Raw genomic sequence first — 19253 nt, forward strand, 5'->3', positions numbered from 1 at the left:
ATTGTTGATAGATATTTAAGAGAGCAAATTCAGAGAGATATTTATTTTCAGACAAAAACAAAAGAACTATTTTACAAACAGGTGGAAAAATGATTTAAACTTTTATGATCAACGAAAGAAAAAATTTAAACAACTTTATCATTGTGATCCACATATTAACACTCTGGGGTCGACGGTGGCGCGGGCGCCACAAACTTTTTATTTTTCAATCACTCTGCAAAGAGACTTAAATTACTCTGCTGATTTTTGACATACAGATATGATTTATACATCATTTAAAATGTTAAAGTGTCTAGTTTTTTTCTGTCCACTCCCAATAAAAACAGAATGTTGTGCTTTTCGCAAAATTAAGAAAATAAACATGATGCGCGTTTTGTTCTCTCTCCCTCAGTGAAGTCCTTTCAGAAACGAGACAGAAAAATTAACTGTAACTTAACGAATACTTGTCATAGAAACAAAAGATAAATGTCTACATAATGCTTGGAATGTCTACTTTTAAATGATGTAAGTGAAATCGAAAACAGATATTGTCATTCGGTGTAAACTGTATGAGAAGGAGGAGAGGTAGCGTCTTTCTTCTGTTACCTCATTATCTGTAATGAGATGAGATTGCCACACCCCCGCGCCATTGAAGTGAATGAGCAGAAACATCCATATGCATAACTCGTGCCCTCTTGCAGTCAATGGATACACAATCCTCAACCCAGTCTCTCTATTCCTTGTTATGCTGAGTTGTTTCATCCGAGTGCATCAGACATGACATCTAAATCCTTATTTACTTGCGTATGTGTGTCCCTTACAAAAATGTTCTGTGGTAATCCTGTGGTATATCATGTGATAAAACATCACAGGTACCACACAAAACTTTTGTGGTAATTGTGTGGTATTGTGTGGTTTTTTGGGACACTTTACCACAGGATTGTGTTGTAACGTCTGTAATATTCCTGCAGTATTCTTCCCAGATAGCACAGGTACATCTGCAAGATGTCTGGTAAAGATCTCCCTGCTGAAAAACCAGCATACCAGCAAGACCAGCATATGTTGTGTTTTGTGTTTAGTGAACACCAGCTAAACCAGCATCAAACCAGCATCAGCACCAGCTAAACCAGCACCAAACCAGCATTATCACCAGCTAAACCAGCATTAGTACCAGCATCCCATGCTGGTCATACCAGCATATGTTGTGTTTTGGTGCTGGTATGCTGGGACCACCAGCTAAACCAGCATAGACCAGCATGATTCCCATGCTGGTTTGATGCTGTTTTTTTCAGCAGGGCTGGAGATCTGGAATACATCTGGTGTGTAAAAACATCTTATAAAGGTCTAAGAAAGAGCTGCTTTACATACATTCTAAATCAAAAACGTCTTGCAGACGTCTTCAATATGTCTATATGACATCTTTTAGGAAACGTCTCAGAGACGTATTGCAGATGAGCAAACAATCTAAATAATACGTTAATATTGCAGATGTAAATGCAGACATTAAATAGACGTCTTCTAGATGTATGTGTGCTATCAGGGTTGTGGGATTGTGTGGTATTAATTTCATATTTCTGTAGTATTTACCACAGAATTTTGTTGTAAAGTATGTAATATTCTTGTGGGATTGTGTGTTATTAATTTCATATTTTTGCGGTATTTACCACAGGATTTTGTTGTCAAGTATGTAGGATTACGGCAGTATTGCTGTAATATTCTTGTGTTATTACTTTCATATTTCTGTAGTATTTACCACAGAATTTTGTTGTAAAGTATGTAATATTCTTGTGGGATTGTGTGTTATTAATTTCATATTTTTGCGGTATTTACCACAGGATTTTGTTGTCAAGTATGTAGGATTACGGCAGTATTGCTGTAATATTCTTGTGTTATTACTTTCATATTTCTGTAGTATTTACCACATGTATTGTCCCAGATAGCACACGTACGTCGCGGAGATGTCTGCGCGATGTCTTCTTTTTCGTCTGGAAGACGTATTATATAGGGCGTTTGCTCATCTGGAAGGCGTCGCCGAGACGTCCGACCCAGCTGTTTGCAAGACACCCAGCAGATCTTTACAAGATGTATGTTATTTAGAACGATGGCGAGCCGCCGTTTCCCAGATCTTTACAAGATGTTAGAACGGCAAGCCGCTCTTTCATAGATCTTTAGAAGAGCTTTAAAAGATGCGGAGCTGCTCTTTTCCAGATGTTTAGAAGAGCTTTAAAAGATGCCGAGCCGCTCTTTCCCAGATCTTTAGAAGAGCTTAGAAAGACGGTAAGCCGCTCTTTCCCAGATGTTTGTAAGATTACAAGATCCCTCATTAACAAATTGAATTGCCCTAAACTACAGCAAATTATTTCTACACACATCTACACATACAGTACATGCTGTGTCATCGATATTAAGTAATTAAAACACCATTTTCAATTGATCTTAAAGCAGTTATTGATTTTATAAAACACATTTATTCAAATTAAACAATGAAAACTTCCATTCATTTATCTTTAAAGATATTTTTTACATGACAGTATCCGAAAACAACAACATATAAACATAACATATTTAAAATAATCAAAACCTTTCCGCGTCTGCTTTATTAATCTCCATTCTAAAATAAAACATTTAAAAAAATTACCAGGAAATAATCGTGAAAGGCTGTTCTTTCTATATAGCTTTAATTAGGATCTAGAAGATAAAATTACCCGAAAGTGTTGTCATTGTTAAATAAATTACGGATGTGCGTCTTTACGTCAAGGTCGTGATTCTACATAACAACATCCGCTTGACCTCGCAATCCCATGAAGAAGAAAGGCGTGGAACATTTGCTTAAGGTATGTAGTAATAATGCATTTAAATAATAAACTGTTTGGTGTGGGATCATTTCAATAATACCTTGAAATTGGGTTGATAACAATTTTTCATGCTTTAATATTGATATTTCTCCCACCTGTCTGACGTTAATTTATTTTGATCGTTCATGTAACACGAGTACATGAGTTACACGAGTCTTGTGTAAGATTCTAGAAAGATATAGTGGCTTACTTGATTAAAACGATCAGTATTATGGTTGATATTTGTATTGCACTTTTTAATATTTGTTTTTGCCCCATTTTTCATTTCATGAGCTGAACTTAAATATTTTCTATGTCCCCAAAAGGCCTATTTCTCTCAAATATTAGTCACAAATCTGTCTAATTCTGTGTTAGTGTTACGTTTATAATTGTGGTTAGTGTGTGTGTAAGGCTCTGCCTGTGAAAACACAGCTAAAGTCTTTTTTGTGATGTACTGTTTTCTACATAAAATCATCCTAAACAATGAAAATAACATTTTGTAAAAATATCTTATCTTTAATATTGGCTGAGTAAGATTCTTTGTATAAACCCTCAGTCTGTTAATTTTGTCTCCCGCCTGTCAAGATCTTCAGCAGATGTTTGAGAAAAAAAATCATCATCCTCTTCGTCACTCTTCATCCGTATTTGGGGTAACAAACACCTGCTTCCCACAAGAGACTGGACCTCTGAAGTCAGGTGGTTAGTCTTTATTTGCATTCATCCTAGTACCGTCAAGACTGCCTTTTTGCAGCTGCAATAGCAAAGATAAATGAATTAGGAGTGTAGCTTTTAAAATGCTTTTACTATTAAATGCATTATTTTGATTTATTTAAACTTAAGAATCAAATAGGTGTGTAGTTTAGGTAAAATTCTTATAACTGCATTTGTCTGTTTCAGATAATTTTACTGGTACAATGTTGGATGGATCATCAGACCTGCACCTTCCTTGAACATGTTGGTAAGGTAACACTTCATCTGAGTAAATGATGATGCTTTTTTATAAGAAATTTTTATAAATAAATATTATTATTGTGTTTTTTAGGTAACTTACTCTGTATTTGTTCACGGTGGTCACCCCAGGGTCTCAGGACTCAAAACGAGTGCTCTATGGATTGAACAGAAAATGTAGTATAAACAAGTGTTAATGTGTTTAAATGCCACTAATAATGTGTTTCTGTTTTCTTTCTCATTATGCTAACAAACGCTCTTTTACCCCTCATGTTAGGTGGATCAACACTCCAACCATCTGCATTAGGGACTGAATAAAGGATGCCCTCTGTAGCTGGGAATGTTAGATCAGGTAATTTGCATTTGATATATTTTTAAAGACACACACTAATGCTGCTTGTACACCACCAGCGACTAGCAACACAATCTCGTTAATTCCAATGGAAGCTTTGCCCCATTCAGCAATATGAGCAACTGTGACCATCGACAACAGGAAGTGGGCATGTCCAGCTATGTCACAACGTTGAGGAAAGTTCAACTTGATGAAGGACTTTTGGGAGCAACTACCAATGAGAGTGAAGCAGTGAAGTTCATGTCATCACTCTTTTGTCATTTACTGAGAGGATTGTTACTCATTTGTTTGTAGTTTTTACTAGGACAACCAGAATTGGGAACGCCTTCTGATAAACTCATTAAAAGAAATGGCTGACACACAGTGACTAGGTTGTTGGCGGTGTGAATGCAGCATAAGGCCTTAAACTGTCTGTGGCAAATATTTTTAGCACTCAAAATAAATAGGAGTGCTGCTTTTAAAGGAAAACACCACAGTTTTTCAATATTTTACTATGTTCTTACCTCAACTTAGATAAATTAATACATCCCTATCTTTCATCAATGCATGCACTTAATATTTGTACAGCGCGTCGTGAATGTGTTAGCATTTAGCCTAGCCCCATTCATTCCTCGGCGCGCAGTAACATCATCACTCCTGACAACTCCCCCTCTTTTAAGTATGAGCGAGAGGTGGAGTAATCAGGAGTGATGATGTTACTGTGCGCCGAGGTCGAAGTGCTGCAAACTTAGTGCTCTTTTGCCATACAATATAGTTCTCATTTTTATCCGCTTAAAAAATTGCCACATTTTATTTTGTGCCACCATACTTACTCGTGTAACTACTTATGTAACAGTCTTTAAATAGGGAAAACGGGTTGGGTGGCTTCTAAATTCATCCCTGTTTGGATCCTAAGGAATGAATGGGGCTAGGCTAAATGCTAACACATTCACAATGCGCTGTACAAAGATTAAGTGCACGCTTTGCAAAAAGATGGGTAAGTATAAATTCGTCTAAAGTAAAAACATAGTAACATTTTGGAAAGCGGTGGTGTTTTCCATTTAAAGGGATAGTTCACCCAAAAATGAAAATAATGTAATTAATGACTCACCCTCATGTTGTTCCAAACTTGTAAGACCTCCGTTCATCTTCGGAACACAGTTTAAGTTGTTTTAGATTTAGTCCGAGAGCTTTCTGACCCTCCAAAAAATGTATGTGCTGTATACTGTCTCATTTCCAGAAAGTTAAAGGTGACATAGAATGATTGAACGGGGTATTTATACTTGTTCTGTGATGTGACATGTAGACAAAATTTTTTTTGTTTGGGTCTGTAATGCCTTAGAATCTTCCTAAAAACCTCTCTCAAATAGCTCTATTAGGGTGGGGGAATTTAAACAAGTGGTTTTGCACTTATTTGGCTCCCCCTACTGGCTTAACTTGCAATCTCATTACTGATTGGCTTACTTTGCTGCCACTCAAAACATTTAGCCAATTATATTAAAGTGGAGGGGCAGTTAGATGCCTGTGATGTCATAAGCATCAGTTTTTCAGATTGGACCGTTTCCTGGCTGACATTTCTAAAAGAGGAATTTCTATGAGACTGAGATGTTAAGCATGTCTAGCACTTTTTGTATGTTTGTGAATGCGGGTAGACTACCATTATTCAACAAAGACAAGATAAAAATGGTTTTTCATTCTCTGTCCCCTTTAATTAAAACATCATCAAAGTAGTCCATGTGACATCAGTGGGTCAGTTAGAATTTGTTGAAGCATCATTAATACATTTTGGTCCAAAAATAACGATTTATTCAGCATTGTCTTCTCTTCCGGGTCTGTTGCGAATGCGCGTGCACAGTGGCGCTGCTGACGTGTTATCCTCAGACATGTTTGCGAAGATTGTTTTGTTTACAGCGTCTCCCTCAGACTGTAAACGAAAAAAAAAGCTTGGGTGCACCAGATAACACGCCAGCAGCGTCGTACAGCAGCAGTGTCATTGCACACGGTTCACAACAGACCCGAAAGAGAAGACAATGCCGAATAAAGTCATAATTTTTGGACCTAAATGTATTTTTGATGCTTCAACAAATTGTAACTGACCCACTGATGTCACATGAACTACTTTGATGATGTTTTTATTACCTAACTGGACATGAACAGTATATCGTACATACAGTTTTAATGGAGGGTCAGCAAGCTCTCGGACTACATCTAAAATATCTTAAACTGTGTTTCCGAAGATGAACGGAGGACTTTAGGGTATTATTTAAATAAACTAAAAGAAAAACAATCCTTAAATGGTTACTAAAATTGAGGTCAGATTTTTGAAAACTTACTGTCTTGATGGTCATCCAAAGTTCTCGGTACAGAAAATCTGTTTTGTATGGATCAGAGTTAGACATTAATATGGTATATATATCAATGTAATAGCAAGTGTTATGTGGTTTTTGAAAATGCTGTGAAAATGAAAAAAAGCTATTTGTTTATCCACTATGCTATCAAATGCTCTTTTACCTTGCATGTTAGGCGGATCAACATTCCATCCATCTGCATTAGGATCTACCTTAGAGACACTCACTGGAGCTGTAAATGGAAGCAGGTAAGTTGCACAACCCATCAAGCCTTTGTGGGGAACAAGGTTTCTTGTAGAATTCTTAGACTAGCAATTTTTGTGTGAGAACTTTAACATGATAGAAATTGTTAAACTACAAATACAGTATGGTCAACCATGAAGCCATCTGAGTCTATATTGTCTGAGAGAAATTTTACTCAAGAATCTGCATATTGCTATAGATATGCAGAGTACTTATCTCGAAACAGTCGTAAGATATTAATGTTTTTTGTTTTGTAGGTCACTTACTTTGCATTCGTCCTTGGTGGTCACCCCAGGGTCTCTAGAGTGAAAATTACTCAATCTATGGATTAAACAGAAAATGTAGTTTTATGAAGTGGTATGTTGTCTTTAAATGCCATTAAAAATGTGTTTCTGTTTTCTGTCTCATATTAAAAAATACTCTTTAACCTGCCCACTGGATCTGGGAATGGTTAGCTGCATTTTTTACATTTACAAATAAACACACTAAATCCTAGGCTTGGACCTGCCTTAGGTTTTAGCATCCAGATTAACTAGGGGTGCTGATTTTTAAAGGAACACATCCACATTTTTGGAATTTAGCTTATTCGCAGTATCCCCCAGAGTTAGATAAGTCCATACATACCATTCTCATATCCGTGCGTGCTGTAACTCTGTCTGACGCAGCCCCTGCTAGCTTAGCTTAGAACAAAAGACTGGTAGTGAATTTGACTATACAAATCACAACACATAAATAGGAAAATGTTTGCGTTATTTTGTCATGTTTGGAAGCAGTATGCTAGCTGGAGCCATTCACTTTCAGTCTTTGTGCTAAGCTAAGCTAGCGGGGGCTGCATCAGACAAAGTTACAGCACGCACAGGGATGAGAAAGGTATGTATGGACTTATCTAACTCTGGGGGATACGGTGAATAAGCTAAATTCCCAAAATAAGGGCGTGTTCTTTAAGGATTTAGGGGTATTTTTGAAGTTAAATGAAGCCGTTTTACTTTTTAAACTGTCTCTTTTATAAGGACTTACTGAATTTCTTTTTTCAGCAATTTGGGACATTCTTCCAGTTGTCGGCAACTTTGTGAAAAAGGCTGGAAACTAAAATGCAGGTTCGGTTTCATTCTTTTGTTTTTTACAGCTATGAAAAATAATGTGTTATTAATTGTACTGTCTATTTATAAATGATTTTATACAGTGTAACTGATTCTGCTTACCTGACTCATGCAGAATTCTGGCCTGGTGTTTGGTCTGTGCTGTCTTTGACTCTTGCATCTCCATCATCCTGACCCTCTTTAGCAGCCTGTCCATGTATTTATTCGGAGGCCACCATGAGCACCCATCTGCATAATATGACTTTGTTACTCAGTTGTCCATGCTCCTACAAATTCTGCATTTTTTGTAAAGCTGCAACAAGTTGAAACCCTATAATTATTAACGTTTGATTTTGAATTATGTAATTCAAATACATGAATAAGTAACAAAAGCAGAAATCTATTAAGACATTACCTTTTTGTTGTTTGTTTACTGATCTATCAATCCTTTTGCATTCTCATAATTGATCATCATAACTTGGTATACAGTGGATGTGTGGCTGTAGATAACTTTCTGAAGTCAATTCAAAAAGGCAAAAGTTAATAAATGCTAAATTGGTCACATATACATTGTTGTATTTTCACCATTTTGATCTTATTTAGGCATTTCATAACTTGAGAGGGAAATTTACGTATACTGATTTTTCAAATCAAAGATTAATTTATTAATGACAGCTAATCATTGTATAAAGATTTTTATAACAATATTTATTTATATAATATCAATTTAATACATTTATTTCGTTACACCTACATCACTGAGCGCAAGGGAGTGCAGCCAACAAATACATTCAGGTGTGTTTGACTTAACACCGAGATGCGCAGACAGCACGTGGTATGACATCAAAGTACCGCGAGAGTTTTGGGAAAGCCCCGGAAAAGGTTTGAACTCGCGGTACTTGATGTCACGATCGGTTTGCGCGTAAATCAGCATGAAGTCGAACACATCTGAAAGATGTGTGGGCTGCCTGCACTCAACGTTGCGTTCATTCAGTAGAGTGTAACCTCAATCGGTTTTTGCAGCTTCTGGGTGTCGTGTCGAACGATCACAGAACGATTTTTTGTTCTTTTCCAACTCGATTTTTAACTCCTTAAACTAGTAGGATGTTCCAACGGGTGAAGCAACAGTGCTTCAGTGACGGAGTTTCAGTGTCAAGGTAAGTTAACCATTTAAACAGAAAATATGTTATGCATGCATGTAAGTTAGTCGACCTACAGAATTATCGTCTTAATTATCGCGTTCTATACGCGATTAAAAGCTTATTAACGTTTAGCAATACAATGCTATTCAGGCCGCTGCGAAGTCCCGAAGCCACGTTGTAACGTTAACTTTATATGTTACGCATTGGTGGGGATAAACCAGCCAGTTTAATAGAGTTATTAAATGTCTCAAACCTTTCCCGCCCTGTAACGTTACGTTAAAATGGCCCTTATACGGATAACGTTACTGTCAGTCAGACCTTAAACCACTCAAAACCATTAACGTTGTTCTATTGGAGTGGTTCGATAATTGTATTTATTAATTGTCTCAGTTATATTAGTTATAACTTATCTGTTCTTTAATTCGTATTTCTAACAATTAAAACCCAGGAATGACAAGCTATACTTACCAAGATTTTGACGATCAAACTGACAGAAAAACTAACTAAAAGCCGACTATTAAACCAAAAACATACTATTACAAAGTGAAGAGGAACGTAATGTGTACAAATTTGATTATTTACAGGTTATTAATGATGTTATTTGCGACAAAAAAGTTGAGGGTAATCGAGCAAATAACGGTCTTCTGGTAAATATTGTGGTCACGTGATGGCCTTGCGACATATAAGTCGTTTCCGGTCGTTTCTCAACCGCACAGCTGCGTCCTTTTAAAATTATTTTTAATATTTTTTTTTTTTTAAATAATAAGAAATACAAGTTCAGTCAGGGGGTACATTATACATATATAAAAGAAAAATAAATAATGCTCCGTCCTTTTTTTTTTTTTTTTTTTTTTTTTGGAAAAATGCTCCGTCCTAGAAGGCTGCATGTCTCGGCTGCCACGTTTTATGCATTTCCTGCTGAATTTGTTTCATTTATAAAAGCCCTTAAAGCGATTAAGAAGAAAAATGCAACTAGTCTTTTGTCCATCATATGTGAATATGATTTAGAAGAAAAACCCTAGCCCCTTATTATTATTATTATTTTTTTTATTATTATTATTTTGCATTTAATTAAATATTAATTAATATGTGTATGTGTATTGTTGTTTAATGTTAACAACTATTATTATTGCTTTATTGTTTGTACATGAATATTTGTTTAATAAAAAAAAGTCTCGGCTGCCACGTCATCAAGCATCGTCGAGGAACATCTCAATCTGCTTGTTTTCTCTTTTTTTTTTTTTTTTTTTTTAATTACAAAATGTTCAACTGTCCATGTTGTAAAGACAGTTGATACATGACTTTTATTCACTGTACAGTATTGGATTTTTTTTGGTGATGCATTGTTAATTTTCAACTTCTCTCTTTAAAGTTTTCATGCCATGACCACTGGGGCGGAAACCATGACATTGCCTTGGACTTCAAACTAAACCATCTCATTCTGGCTTTTTTCTAACCTCGAAATCTCAGAAGGACAGGTCTAATGGACGCAGCCTCCATAGGATGCAACCTTGCATTTGAGAAACACCCCTAGAACGGTCAACTTACCCCATACTCTAACCTGAATGCAGGGATCATAAAACTTTATCTTTTACCTTAATTGTTAGATGGGTGTTGATACCAAACTTTTTTTTCTCGTCTACCCGGGAGAAAGTCATGGGTTCTGCTGCTGAGGTTGTCATAAAGCATGCTTTTTTCCATTTGTTGCATTTGGCAATATTATCAAAAGATTCTGAAAGAAATAAGATAATTTTCAAAGCATTAACATGAATATGAAAGTCATTAATGACCATCTTTTATTATTGTTTATTTACAGTGTCTTTTATTCTGCTTACCTGACTCATGCAGAATTCTGGCTTGATGTTTGGTCCACCTGTTAGCTGGCTCTGGTGCTTGGTAGTCTTCTCAAACCTCTGAATCAAGACCACCATGAGAGGCCTTCTGAAGACCATCATTACGCTGAAGATCCAGTGGTCTTTACTATGAGGTAAATCTTTTTTAACTGCAGCATTGAGCGTTATGTGCGCGGTTTATGCGCACTGAATGCCTTTTGCCCTCTCCTGCAACATGCATTTTTTAAGGAGCGCTAAGAGCGGAAAAGCACCCGACGTCATTTGTGTCTTTCCTTTGTCCAATTGAATATGGGGAGAGGCGGGCCTTTCGTTGTAGGGACCGATGTTTACAGTTATTTGAAACAACCATACTTCAGTCACTTACTGTCTCCTGTGTGTTTATGCACCTCTCACCTTCGTTCAAAGTCAGTGCAAGCATCCTCTTTTTAAAGTTTCTGCTTATATGACAGTTAACAGCAAAACAGCGCTCACGCTTCAACATTTGATTGACAGGACAGCAGCCTCGGTGGTTGCCCTGCAATATAAAAAGCTGCACTGCTTTTTATAAAGTGACCAAATCAAGGTGCACCTTGCGTTTCCACATCTTTAAAAAGCATTTGGTGTGATTGGCCCCCAACAAGGGTTTTTTCTGCCGCTTTTTATTTTTTCAGCTTTTGCCTTGATATTGTATTTTACATTGGTAAATGCCTATGGACATTGGCTACTAGCGTTCTGCATGTGTAAATGCACATCGATGCGAACAACGACGCAAACGTGTAAATGAAAAGTGGCGCATAGCCTACTGTGTAGAGGCATTGGGGTAGGTCTGACTAAATCAGCCTTAATGACAACTGCATCAGTCTTCAACTTTTACACAGATAAACACTCACTTTGTCTATCCAGACCTCAAGGTTAGAGTTCAAACTGATTCAGATAGTTGGTTTTGTTCATTTTCTAAGTTTTTTGTTGATATTTTAGTCCTAATTGATTATGACAGATTTGTTACAGCATTATCTGTCAAAATGACAGCCAATAAGAAAGTTTAATTCAACCTCTGGTTGTAAAGCAGATTTTGAACCAGTCTTCTTAAATTGTGTCACTAGCCTACCACAATCCCTGTGCACCAGCTATGGAAAGTGTAGACCAAACTTCTGTCTCCACCTATGAGTCTCTTCCCACATAAAGTAATTAATGCAGTCTTACAAATGAAAGTTTTTTTTAAGGTACATTATTTTAATTACCAAATGATTTCTCGGATGAATTGGATAAAAATACATTATTTTATTTTTCATTTATGACAACTGGTTGTTGCTGCATGAACTATAAACCAATGCAGCTATTTCGGATACAAGATAATGCGCCTCAGGTCACACAAATCAAACACAAAGAGTTGTTATACACAGTGTGTACAGTCAGTCATTCAAATTGGATATACACAAAAATCAGAACCCTCACCATGCTCTCCCAGCTTTAGGTGCTTAGACCTGTTTTTCTAATCAAACAATACAAGGACAGATGTTTGGGTGTTATTGCCTTCATGGCATGAACGATTAAAATCTGCATTTAAACCCAAAGGGGATATGATCTTTAACTTACACTCTGAGGCTATTTTGGGGATTTTTGCCTGGATTTGGCCTACCCAATTTCAAAAGCTTCCCATACCCACATGCAGAGGTGCACATACAAAAGTTTGGTATCATTTTACAGGAAACCCTTTGAAATTACATAAAACACTGTTAAAAGTGCTAAACATGGTTGTATGTGTTGTCAGTTCTCTAATAAGCACAAAAATAAATAGGCGCTTTTTGATGTTTTTTTTCTAAAGTCTGTATTTAAAAGTGCATAACTCTGGCCCTGAGTGGTAACGAAACCTCCAGACAGTTTTGTTTGATTCCAGCAATTGCCAGCTTACAGAGGAAAAAGGAATTTTTTCTCTATCATAATAAATGCAAAAGTTATTTTACTCCAACTGATGGGAGGACTAATACGCTTATGGTGTACAATTTCTGCCAAAAAACATTTGAAGTGCTCCCATAACCACATACAGTGGAATAAATGCAATATCTTTATATCATTTTGCAAAAATCCCTTTGAAGTTACATAAAAAGCTGTTGTTTGTGACAAATAGTGTTATTTATGTGGTTTTTCATATGCTAAAACACCAAATTTTCTTTTTTTATGTTGTAAATCCTATCTTTGATAGTGTATAACTCTGGTTCTCTGTGCTCTAGCAGACTGCAGACAGTTCTGGTTGTTACCAGCAGCAGACAGTAAACACCCAAAAAAAGAATGAACTCTTTAGCATGTTGCATTCAAAAGTTATTCTCATTTTACTGAAGTGTGCGAAAATAAATTTTTCATATAAATATTAATTTTTTGTTTTCCACATATAATAAATAGCAAGGGATTAATTATGCACACAACCAAAGAAAATGCTGTGAATGGACTCATTTTTTAGAGTAGGACCTAAAATAAAAGATGGTGTATCATTTGTGGCTATATGTGCTATCTGAGGCAGTCCACACTCAAGTTTCCCATATGTTTACAAAAGACAATTTTTTACCTCATTATTCATTCGATGATTGTTAGATAGGTGATGATAATAGGACAAAAATAACGCTGCAGACTTATTCCTGAGACTGAGAGCTTTCATTTGATATAAGACTTGCCCATGTTTGTCATACTTGAAAAACATGAAATATATGAATATTAAAAGATATTAAAAAATATCGGGGGGGTGATGGTGTAAATTAATTGTAAATAACTTTCTTACAGTAAAAGATATGTCAAAGTGATGCATATCTGCAGAAAGTAGAGAGTCTAAGCTTTCAAACAGTATCTCATATGTGGTACTGGGTCCATGACAGACCATTACAAATTACAGGAATATTTTATATTAAGTCAAAATAAGATAATTCTGGACCCGGTACAGGGTCCACAGAGTTAAAGAAGTTAAATAAAATTGCCTGTCATTTTATTGATTACAACCATAATACTGAACAACTTTAAAGGTCCCGTTTTTCCTGTGTTTTTGAGGCTTTGGTTGTGTTTACAGTGCGCAATATAACATGTGTTCATGTTTCACATGCGGTATTTTTCACACAATCTACTTATCTATATAGTGCTTTCACTGTCCTAAAAACAGGCTGATGTCTTCTTTGTCCTATGAAGTCCCTCCTTCAGAAATACGTAACGAGTTCTGATTGTGTAGCTTGTTTAGTGCAGTGGTTTTCAATCTTGTCCTAGGGCAGTGGTTCTCAACTCCAGTCCTCGGGACCCACTGCTCTACACATTTTGTATGTCTCTTTTATCTGACAGACTCAGTTCAGTTCATGGAATCTATCCTGAGCTGATGATCTGAATCAGGTGTGTTAAATAAGGGAGACATGCACAATATGCAGAGCAGCGGGTCCCGAGAACTGGAGTTGAGAACCACTGTCCTAGGGGACCCACTGCCCTGCACATTTTGCATGTCTCCCTTATCTAACACACCTGATTCAGATGATCAGCGCATTAAGGGACAGATCCATGAACAAAACTGGGTGTGTCAGTTAAGGGAGACAAACAAAATATGCAGAGCTGTGGGTCCCCTAGGACAAATTGAAAACCACTGGTTTAGTGTGTTGTGATTTGACAGCAGCTTAGCTTAGCCAGAGCGGAGTTTAGTCAAACACACTTGCTTTGACGTCATTCAACCGGGAAGTAAAGGGCTGTAGTCCAAACCGGCCGTTCGCTGTATTGAAAGGGGAATTCTCTTAAAGATAATACATCGCCTGGCTGGCAGTGAACTTTGAGCTTTATCATTTACAGGTATTATTTATGCTATTACAGCAACATTACACACTAACTGAAGTTTGAAATATGGGATCAGGAAAAACGTGACCTTTAATGTTTAAGTATTGAGAAAGAAATGAATTCTTACTGTGGTGGAGATAGTGAAAACTCTTACAAAGAGTCATTTTGGGTGTTTTATTTAAAGACCATGTCCCCGTTAAGCCTGACTACGTCAGACTTCGTACTTCCGCTCAAGCAAAGTAGCAGAGAATGGTATTACCAGGCTAGTCCTTTGGGTTTAAATGAAGATTTTGATCTTTCATGTTTTTAATATTTTGGTTTATCTTTGGGTGCAATTTATATAAATGAAATACTTTGTCTGATGTGATAATGTTCTCATTGCGTTCTTTTGTTACAGATAGAACTGAACTGGAGTCTGTGAACTAATGCTGTGTTCGAGACAACTTGGATGTTTGATATTATTGACCTCAAACCCTTAAGAAGTCTGGAACAGTAAACAAAGTTGAGTATCCGACCTCTCAACTTGGGACAGATCCATCAACACCGACCTCAACGAGATGAGTCATTTGACATTGCAGACAAGGTGGTGGCTAGCCCTTCACAGCCTTACATGAACCGCAAACAAACTTTAAACTATTTTTACAGCACATAATATTTATGAACATGAATGTTAAATTATCCAGTAACCGTTTTCTGCCATAATTGGCACAAGAGCACAAACTTCTCCTGGCGTTAACAAATGGTAATGTTAATGAAAAGTTCATTTTTGTCACAGTTGCAAATTAACAACCACACAGAATATGAAGAATAGCCAGAACTGTGGTATTAAGCTAGCCCTAAAATGTTGTGAGAATCTTGATGTATTGGACACAGGTGTGTAGTATCTGTTATATATTGACGGTTGACAGGTTTGTTTGCATGTAATTGCATTATTATTAATTTGGGGTTGATAGTCCAATGTTGATTTGAGATAAATATTTTTTTCTTTTTCTTTTTAGATCCTTTCTCTTTTTAATGCAGCACTTAAGAAGGATGAACCACCCTGATCTACTAAGATGCACAGATTCAACTCTGGCCCAGCATCATCCCCACACCTCATCTGCCATCAGTTTAATTTAATGTCTGTCAATTGCAAATGCTATTTCAGTTATATTACAACTTAATATTAACTTTAATTGAGACTAGTATTGTGTAAAGCTGGGGTTTCCAAACTTTTCATTTTAAAACCTATTAGACAAGTATAATCTATTCTAGACCCACTAAAATATTTTTAAATATACATTTTTTTAATGGGGTAAAACACATTTGTTCTCTTTCAGTGGAGTCATTTTATTTTCATAATATTTCATAATGTAAAGCAGTGGTTCTTAACGTTATTCCTCGAGGCCCATTGCTCTGCACATTTTGTATGTCTTTTTTATCTGACAGACCCGGTTCAGTTCATTGAGATCTCTTCTAATGAGCTGATGATTTGAATCAGGTGTGTTAAATAAGAGAGACATACAAAATGTGCAGGGCAGTGGGCCTCGAGGAATAACGTTGAGAACCACTGAAAAGTAAATATAAGTTTATTTGCAATACCAAATATTTTATGGTATATTCTTTCAAAACCATTGTCATTGTTAATTATTAATTGGCCAAACTGTTGTTGCATCATTAAGGTAACACACCTTAACCTACTGTGTGACCGACAAGTGGGTCCTCCTGACCCACAGTTTAAAATCCCCTGGTGTACTGAATGTTGTATTGTAATTAAAGTCGCATCAAAGTCTTGTGTAACAGTCTCCAATATTTGTGATTATATGCACAGTGTCACATGGTACTTTCAGCACTTACTACATCACAGTTTTTTTAATGCATTAATTTTTAGGTTTATTATAAATTCATTCATTTTTAAAAAATTCCTTCTTTATGTAGAACATGCAAAGTCTAAAATTTAAAGTGTCATGACCAGCTCTGGGTCTTGTGTAGTGATTAAATGAACAGGTGGCAAATGTCATAGCTTTGCAGTATATTGGGTAGGAGGCTCTGGATGTAAAGAACATTTAGCACATAGGTTTCATAAATTTAATTTGGTAAACAAACTTGTCAGAACAATTCATGCTGTGATGCTGGATAATACCTGGTCAAATTAATACATGTATAATGTGTTTCAACATTGTATAAGGTTTCTTCATCTATACAGACATCTGTTAGTGAACGGTGCAGAGACAGCTTATCTATTATTGGTTACAGTATATTTGTTAAAATGTTGCCAGTGAGATTATTTTCGTGCACACGGTACTTTCTTTGAGAACCTTTATGTGTTTTATTCTGCACTTAAAGCATAAACGCAATTTAAATGCAGGAGTCCTCTCGTCCTTACTGCAAAATATGTAAGTGAAACTGGACTAACGCATACAGTATACATACGGGTATGATTTCATATATTAGGTTTCTATATTACACGTGATACGAGGTAGGGTATATAAAAATAATATTTTATGAATGCCAACCAAATGCCAAACTCTTAAAAAACTGGCAAATTATATGCAGCTGTTTTTTTTTTAATCTTTAGTTTGTGTTCAATACAATTAAACAAGAAATAAGTGTAAACAATGAAATGAGTTGAGCATTGAGGTCAGCTGATTCGTCTGCGTTTGCTCGGATTCAAGATCTCCAGAAGATGCATGCAGCTCGCAAAGATTTCGAATGTTTCAAGACTTCGCCAAGACGTCTTGCAGAGATATTGCAGACGTCTTACTTTTCAATGTTCGCAGCCGATCTACAGAAGATGAAGCGATATTTAGCAGACGTCTCCGCGACGTATGTGTGCTATCTGGGGTGTTGTTTTTTGGGACACTTTACCACAGGATTTTGTTGCTAGTCTGTAATATTCCTGCAGTAATCTTGTGGTATTACTTTCATATTTCTGTAGTATTTACAACAGAATTTTGTTGTAAAGTATGTAATATTCTTGTGGGATTGTGTTGTAGTACTTTCATATTTCTGCGGAAATTACCACAGGATTCTGTAATATAATATTCTTGCAGTATTCCTGTAATATTCCTGTGGTATTACTTTCATATTTCTGTTGTATTTACCACAGGATTTTGTTGAAAAGTATGTAATATTCCTGCAGTAATCTTGTGGTATTACTTTCATATTTCTGCGGAAATTACCACAGGATTCTGTAATATAATATTCCTGCAGTATTCCTGTAATATTCTTGTGGTATTACTTTTATATTTCTGTGGTATTTCATCTTTTACCCTGGCTGTGAATTAATGTAAGAAAAATGCAAGAATTAGTGCAAAACGTCTGTGTATTTTAATAACCCCATAACTGTCACTGCCCTTTTTGAGCATATGCATAAAAATGCATTATCTAGACTAAAATGGTTATAATTCATGAATGCTTTGGTCTACAGACCTAAGTTTGGTTTTGTTTTAAAGAAAACACTAGGCAGATTATTGCTGAAGTGGAATTATTTAAAAAGAAATAATTATTAATAAGTTGTATGCGTTTAAATTGATTGTTATGAAAATATTAATAATATTTATACAAGTTTTTATGTGTATATACATTTTTTTAATAATTTATTTTAGCCTAAAAATGCTTGAAAGTGAAATCCACAGGTCTTATCAAGCTGTGTTCTGAATTTGAGGTTGATATAACAAAAAATGAGATTTCTGCATGACTTTAAGTTTCAAGAAACCATTTGTCCACTAGGGGTCTACATTTCCCTCACATATATGGAGACACTTTTTTAAAAACTTCTTTTACTTTCTCACACGCCAACACAATGGATAACACACAAATGTATAACAGAATATACATATGAATTGAAAAATACAAATATATATTTATATAAATAAATAAATAAAATATATAAGGAATAAAACATATTAGAACACTGAAACACATAATAGAAACATAGAACTATTTACAAGTTTTGAACTAATGGGAGTATAAAAATATTGTTATAAACTATACCAATTAACTATTTATAGCTGTAATTCAAACTTTATAATTTCTTCTACACAACTACAAACTATGTGCATCATGATATTGGTTGAAGCAGTCCCGTGTTGGCAGAAAACATAAAAACAAGTCGCAGCCTTGGCAGAACACAGTGGTCTTCTGATGGCACACTTTGCATCTTCTCCGAGATTCGGGCATGTATTTTGGCCTGTGGTGTCCTGCAGTAGGTCTGCTTTGGGGAACTGGATCAGGAGGACCAGAACTGGAGCATGTTTCATTGTTGGGCATCCAGTCTGCCAATTCCAATACCAGTGCTTCCCGGAACTCTCTCTGTGATTTTGGTCGCTGGTTCTGTAATGTAGCCATCTGCTGGTGAAGGATGAATCCATTTACCACTGCAATGTCCACAAAGTGGTAGAACAGAGATTGGTACCATTTCCTGGTCTTTCGAAGAACAGAATAATAGCATATCAGTGCATCTGACATGTCTACTCCGCCCATGTTCCTGTGTGGACAAATAATAGGACATAATTCAAATCTAAATGCAAGAACAACAAAGTAAATACATTTTTTTACACATAACTAGCCCGACCGATATGCATTTTTTGGGCCGATGCCGATACAGATATTAGGGAGTAAAAAACACTGATAACGATATATCGGCCGATATTCTTTATGTGTATTATAGTATAGTACACATATACTACAGTATATTATACTACAGCAGGCTACTGTACATATAATACACTATATACATTA

The 19253-nt window shown here is 36.0% G+C and overlaps 2 long non-coding RNA genes across 4 annotated transcripts; both read left to right on the forward strand.

The window, feature by feature from the left end:
• Positions 1 to 2542: 2542 nt before the first annotated feature.
• On the forward strand, positions 2543 to 8032 carry LOC135718145 (uncharacterized). Of its 3 annotated transcripts, none has more exons than XR_012337847.1 (9): positions 2543 to 2813; positions 3399 to 3509; positions 3711 to 3771; positions 3856 to 3938; positions 4039 to 4113; positions 6616 to 6688; positions 6941 to 7133; positions 7718 to 7780; positions 7899 to 8032. It is a non-coding gene; the product is annotated as an uncharacterized lncRNA (long non-coding RNA). The 3 variants fall into 3 exon arrangements; XR_010520585.2 differs by having other exon boundaries at positions 6941 to 7040; XR_010520586.2 differs by lacking the exon at positions 3856 to 3938 and having other exon boundaries at positions 6941 to 7040.
• Positions 8033 to 8366: 334 nt separating this feature from the next.
• Positions 8367 to 15496, forward strand: LOC135745994 (uncharacterized). Its single transcript, XR_012337848.1, has 3 exons — positions 8367 to 8919; positions 10277 to 10891; positions 14929 to 15496. It is a non-coding gene; the product is annotated as an uncharacterized lncRNA (long non-coding RNA).
• The last annotated feature ends 3757 nt before the right edge of the window (positions 15497 to 19253 follow it).

This window comes from Paramisgurnus dabryanus, chromosome 10 (genome assembly GCF_030506205.2).
Source record: "Paramisgurnus dabryanus chromosome 10, PD_genome_1.1, whole genome shotgun sequence".
Lineage (NCBI taxonomy): Eukaryota > Metazoa > Chordata > Actinopteri > Cypriniformes > Cobitidae > Paramisgurnus > Paramisgurnus dabryanus.